The sequence below is a fragment of the Brassica oleracea genome, chromosome C5, assembly GCF_000695525.1.
Source record: "Brassica oleracea var. oleracea cultivar TO1000 chromosome C5, BOL, whole genome shotgun sequence".
NCBI lineage: Eukaryota > Viridiplantae > Streptophyta > Magnoliopsida > Brassicales > Brassicaceae > Brassica > Brassica oleracea.
Window position 1 is genome coordinate 33,628,376 of NC_027752.1, and position 6,105 is coordinate 33,634,480.

General features: G+C 36.7%; 1 long non-coding RNA gene across 3 annotated transcripts; it reads left to right on the forward strand.

The window, feature by feature from the left end:
- Positions 1-879: 879 nt before the first annotated feature.
- On the forward strand, positions 880-1,952 carry LOC106293877. Of its 3 annotated transcripts, none has more exons than XR_001260672.1 (4): positions 880-1,259; positions 1,352-1,418; positions 1,540-1,616; positions 1,754-1,952. It is a non-coding gene; the product is annotated as an uncharacterized LOC106293877 (long non-coding RNA). The 3 variants fall into 3 exon arrangements; XR_001260671.1 differs by having other exon boundaries at positions 1,358-1,426; XR_001260670.1 differs by having other exon boundaries at positions 1,358-1,418.
- The last annotated feature ends 4,153 nt before the right edge of the window (positions 1,953-6,105 follow it).

Genomic DNA, 6,105 nt, shown 5'->3' on the forward strand with positions numbered 1-6,105 from the left:
CGTACTCTCCAAATACTCTCCGATTTTCTATTAACTCTCTAGGTCCAGGTCCACTGTACGCATAGCGCCTGGCGCAATTCCGAACCTGGCTATTACTCATGCTTCATAAATCTATTTTTATACAATAAAGTAGGCTTGAGTCCCTCCTTAGAGTGCCACCTCATTTGGAAGGATGGGGCAAAATGTGCCACGTGTACATGCAGCTTGCTCAAACATACGATGTAAGTTATGTTTGCGTATTGGGCTGCTCAAACATTGGGCTTCATGATTTAAGTTGGTCCAAGTACGGTCTCATATACAGTTTCATCCTATGCGTCGAGACAACGTCGCCGTCTTATCGATCGGACTTCCGCTGCAAAAACGGCTGCATAACCCTTTCGTTCAATTAGCGTAATTAGCGCTTCCATTTACTCCATTAAACCAGAACCTCCACTAACTTTTGCATTCAGTAACACCCTCGCCCTCCTCAAAGGTTACGGATCAATAAAAATAAGAATGTAAGCTTCGGTAAATTTCTCATATTTTTCCCCATAACCGTGATCAATCTTCTTTTTTCAAACAGATTTTAAAGCTCCTTGGCAAAGTAACGTTTCTGAAGTCTCATGCTTTTCACCACCTCTGTATTTCTCGGCAAAACCGGAACCGTCATCTCTCGCCTCCCGCCGAAAGCTTACGCGGCGCTGCGAAGCGCGTTTAAGGCGAAGATGTCGCTGCATAAGAATACTTCGGCCGTCTCGATCTTGGACATGTGTTTTGATCTCACCGGGTTTAAGACGGTGACGATCCCGACGGTGTCGTTCCAAATTATAATCACTTAGGTGTCTTTATCAAAGTCAAAACTCAAAGCAGATGTACCGTATAATCACCATGAAATCTGTTGGAGTTTTGGTTCTGCTTACTGTTCTATCATCAGGTATATGCGATCTGATTTAATCTCATTGGTCTTCTCTGTTTCCGAAAACCCATACCTTTGCAATCGATATGATCTCCCTTGCTTTATGTCGTTGTTTCTCATCTTCAACTTATCCAAAGAAGTCAGCTGATGTGACAAAGTTGCAGATTGGTATCAAGGTATGCTGAAAAGCTCTTTCACGTGGTTAAGTTTTGGAAAGAATTGGTACTAACTTCCATGGTGAACTTGATCTCTCAATCTGCATGATTGGAAGTGTCATTATTGCAATTGTTCACTTTTACAGTTCAAGCCTCTGAAATGTGATTTTCAGACTCACAAAGAAGACAAAATCAAGGTCCACTATCAGGTATTGTGCTGGGAATTTTCCTTCTTGTTTTCTTATTATTGGGAGTTAATGTTCATCTAGAAACATCACTTACATGTTCTAAATTTGCCAAGTCGTAGGCCTAAGGCAAAGAGGGGCTTGACGTTAAAAGAAACTCAACAAATGGAGTTCTTCTCTCAGGTAAGAATGTAAGATATTGTTCTCATATGCGTTTATCACAACAGAGTTTGCATTCACAGCATATTTGTACTGATCGAAAGAGTTGTGTTTCTTAAACTATGAGTTGTGTTTCTTTAACTAGGCTGTTGATGAGACACTTCTGTTCATTACATTCTCACTTACAGCTTTAGGAAGCCAAGAATGACGTCGAAATGAATGGTTAATACATAAAAAATACGAAACTATTTCAAGCATAACACCAAACTATTGATTTGTAATTTGTTGAACCAAACTATTCATTTTCTTTCAATCTCTGTCTTTTTCTGAGCTAAAACCTTATTTTTGGCATTTTTCAGATTTATAGGAACTTCTGGCTGAAACATGGAAGACATTGACAGTATATCGAGGATGAAAGCTTGCTTCAATTTTTAGAAAGAACGCTGAGGTGGAAACATCTAGCTCCCATTGCACTATCTACATTCAGTGAAAATACACTTTCCCCTGCTAATTTTACCTTTTTTAAACTAAGCCCTCAAGAAAAGGAAAAAGTACACAATGGAATTCATTGATTTGATTCATTTTTGTACAAAATTTCTCCATTTTCTGTGGATCAAAGTTTTTTTTTGTAAAGCCAAGAACCTGATTATAGCTTTGTTTTGGTTCCTTAGCAGTGATTCTGACTATTGACGCTTTCAACAGTTTCGTCTGCGAAACTGGGGCCGGAAACCATATTCTTGGAGCCCTATTTGTTGATCTTGAGCCATTGTTATTGATGAAGTCTGTACCAAAACTTACTGGCAGCTTTTACATCCTGAGTAGCTTATCTCCGGGAACAACTTCGTCAATGGTGAGAAAACAATTTCCTTCTCTCTTTATTCTTACTGATTCTTCAAATGGTGACTAGAAGTTACGTAGTTGCAGTTGGAAACGAGATTGCGGACCTTTGACTTAACAGTGTGAGAGAACTTTCCGACAACTGTTCACGCTTGCAAGGGTTATTGGTCTTTAATGCTGTTGGTGGAGTAACTGGTTCATGTTTGGGATCTCTGTTGTTCAAACATTTGTCTGTAAATTATGTAAATAAATCTAAACTTGGATCCACCATATATCTTTCTCCTCGACTACTTTTCCAGAAGAAAAAAAATACATTACTAATTACATTGAAATTGGAGTCTTCCCAAAAGATTGGTTTGGTGTATTACCTTTTGATCTCAGGTACTACTGTTATAGACGCCTTACAACAGTGTTCTCTTGCCGCATTTTCTACTTTAACGAAACAAAGCCACAAGTTCGTGGTGACATGCATTTTTATATAGGATAAGAAGGATTAAAATATAAGACACCTTCGTGAATGGACTCATATAGTTAAAAACAGAGTATATTCATGAAATTCTATTAAATATTTCAGGAAAACTCCCTTGATATCCTCAAGTAACAAACAGTTATGGTGTAATTACTAATAATTGTCTCTCTCCATTTTCTTAGCCAACTCTGATGGAACATAAAAACACCAAATTTTGTATAATTTCATTTCCAACAGAACACCACAATGATAATATTCCATCAAATTTGGTGTAGAATGAATAGTATTATACCAAATTTGGTGTAACAATATTCATAATATTTTTATTTTTTATACTTTTGAGAAACATTAATTGAGAATATTTGAATTAATTAAATTTCATTGGTGGAAAGTTATTGGAAAATGTATAATAAAGTTAAAAATAAATTAAATTAGAAACATTTATTAAATTCTTAAAAAGCGTGTATATTTTAGAAAATCTTACTTTCGGGAACAGATGGAGTAGTTTGAAAATTTCAATATAATATTTTATATAAAATAAATACATAAAAATATAATATTGTTAAACCAAAAAGTATAAATGTAACTATTTTATAAACATAAAATTACAAAAATTGAACAAACATAATATCTAAATATGATAAAATAATTATTTTTGGTGTAATGGTTAAAATGACACAAAAAGTATAGCACCGAATCACCAAATTTAGTTTTTCAACATGGTTGGTGATGCTCTTATGTCGTAGTAATTGTCAACATCCTTAAACTATTAGATATCAATTGACAAACTCCAGAAGTTAAAACATTATGAAAAAGCATAGCAAGTAAGTCTTAATCGATTGATATGCAAGCTAAAATATATTATATGATCTTCTTCCAAAAACGTCTCTGCTTCTCTTTTTTTAACATAACTTTCATTCATGTTAAAACCCTAATAGACTTTTACAAGGTTTCAGAATACAATGAAAAATCCATATAGAGAAAACATTAAATTTAAAGCTTCACGCAACACGTGTTAACACGTGTCCTCCATGCACACACAAAGCGGTAGCCGTCGAGGCCGTGAAGCAGAAACCGTCGAGTCCGTGAAGCGGAAACCGTCGACACCGTGAAACGACAACCGCCGAATTCGTGAGATTTCACCTGAAAAAACTATGTTCTTTCAACCCTGCTTTTGTTTCCTCATCACCGAAGATCGGTAAACACCTTTCCAGTAGATCTGAAACCAATACTCTCCTTCGCGCCTCTGTTTCTTCAATCTCCAATCTCTTCCTTTGGATGTGAAGAACTCCAAATACCTTCAAACGATTTGGTACCAACTATTGCCAAAACACTTGCAGGGAGCAAACTCTGGCTTTTCTTAATTTGAAACAAACCGGTGAGGTTAATCTGCAAAACTCAGAACTCTAACCCTTTTGAATACTTTGCCTAGATTTATAACGACAAAGATTGACTTCATCCAGTAATAGAGTTTGAGGATAACCATCAGAGAAGATGAGAGCTCAAAGAGACAACTGGAATTTGAAACTAAAACCGGAGAGTAGATGATGTTTATTCAAAACACAACAAAAATATCGCCTTGCGAAGATATAAATCGGCTAAAACCGAAGAAGTAATCCGCAGACGGAAGGAAGGATCAGACTACGCCGAAGATCCTATTAATATTTACACACAAAAAGCAAAATACAAAAGAAAAGAGGTGACGCGGCGGTGGTGAAACCACCGGCCCCTGACCCTGATTTTTTTCTTTGAAAACTCTTAGAGAGAGGTTACGTCTCTGCTTCTCTTTTTGACAAAAACCATATTTTCCACGCTCCAATTATACAACTAAAATAAATCAAGTTTCTAAAGTCACCAGTCACAATTATTATCCACTAAATGTAAACAAATAAACAGCCACTGAAACATTCATAGCCATTATAAACATTAAGAGTTCAAATAATCGTAAGAACAATCAAACAGATTTGTTTTATAAAAGGCGTCCTTGATGAGTTTCTAATACATGTTAGCCAGGTAATCATACTAAAACTAAAAATTGGATTCCAAGAAAAATCTATCTTTCCTCTCAAGAGCCAAACAAGGAACACGAGACGATTCAAGGTGAGACTGAGATCAAAACACATAACACCAACCACATCTTTCAAGCTTTAGACGGTGAGTGGTGACTCCTAGGGCACAGATGTTGCCGTCACTTATAGTAAACACTATAAACCAAACACATGTCCACCATGAAAATTTTCTACAACTTCCATGAAAAAATCGCATCACAATAATACAAGACTGGCACATCTAACCGAATATCAAATACAAAAAAACAAGAAACTACAAAACAAATTACACATATGAATATAACAAATGGCAACAACCCGCGCGTAGCGCGGACACACCACTAGTATTATAATAGATCAGTTTTTGCTCACTACTCAGCGCGCCACGTCATCGTTTTGTGGGCTCCACTTTTAAAAAATGTAAAAAAGTGTCAAGCCCATGGCTCGAACCCGGGTTATTGAGATATAAACACCAACATTTATACCACTAAGCTAACTGATACCTTCGTACATTGATGGCCGAACCTAATATATATTTATGAAGGTCGGAAGCCCTTGCTTCTTCGGCTTCCTTTGAGGGTCGGACCTACAAGTGTGTTATGGGTTTCATTTTTAAATGGGATTCATCACGTTATATGAATAAAGCTTAAGTTTGCAACAATTATGGTTTTCCTATATTGTAAACTGTTGTAGTTTAATATGGCCGTGTGTCTGTTCGTAATCTATTTTTTCACCAGTGAACTCTTCATGTCCCCATCTTAAATCGCTTGATCAAAAATGTTCCTGATTTGTTGCCCCTCTGTAAACCATATATATATGATTCTCTTCTTTGATGAACTCAATCTGCATCTCCACAAAACTCATTGATTCCTCTTAGCTTTAACCATCTTCTAGAAAATGTTTCTCTCTGCCTCTCCAGTTCGTCAAACCGGCGTCCCGGCGTCCGTCACTCAACCTTCGAGTCTCTCCGTCTTGGTCTTAGTAGTCAGAGCATAGGCTCTAGCTTCCTCCGCTTCTGGGATTCCCTAAACTTCAAGAAAGACAGAGAGTTTGTGGGAATCACGGTTCTTTACCTCGATGAAAAGTTAAGTTAATCTTCGATCTATCACACTTATTTAAAATAATTGTTTTAATTTATTTCTTGATTCTTTGTTGGATAATATTATTTGCAGATTCCGTGATTCATGGGTTTACTCCCGTCGGACATGCTAATCATTACATGCCATCTTTGAAAGCAGATTCCATTGTGAAAGTCGATCGTTTTGAGGTTGCTAGGTGCTCCAAGTGATTGCGAACACAAACCTAGAAATTGGTAAACATAGCATATTTGGCAGCTCCAAGCAAGATTACAATCAGG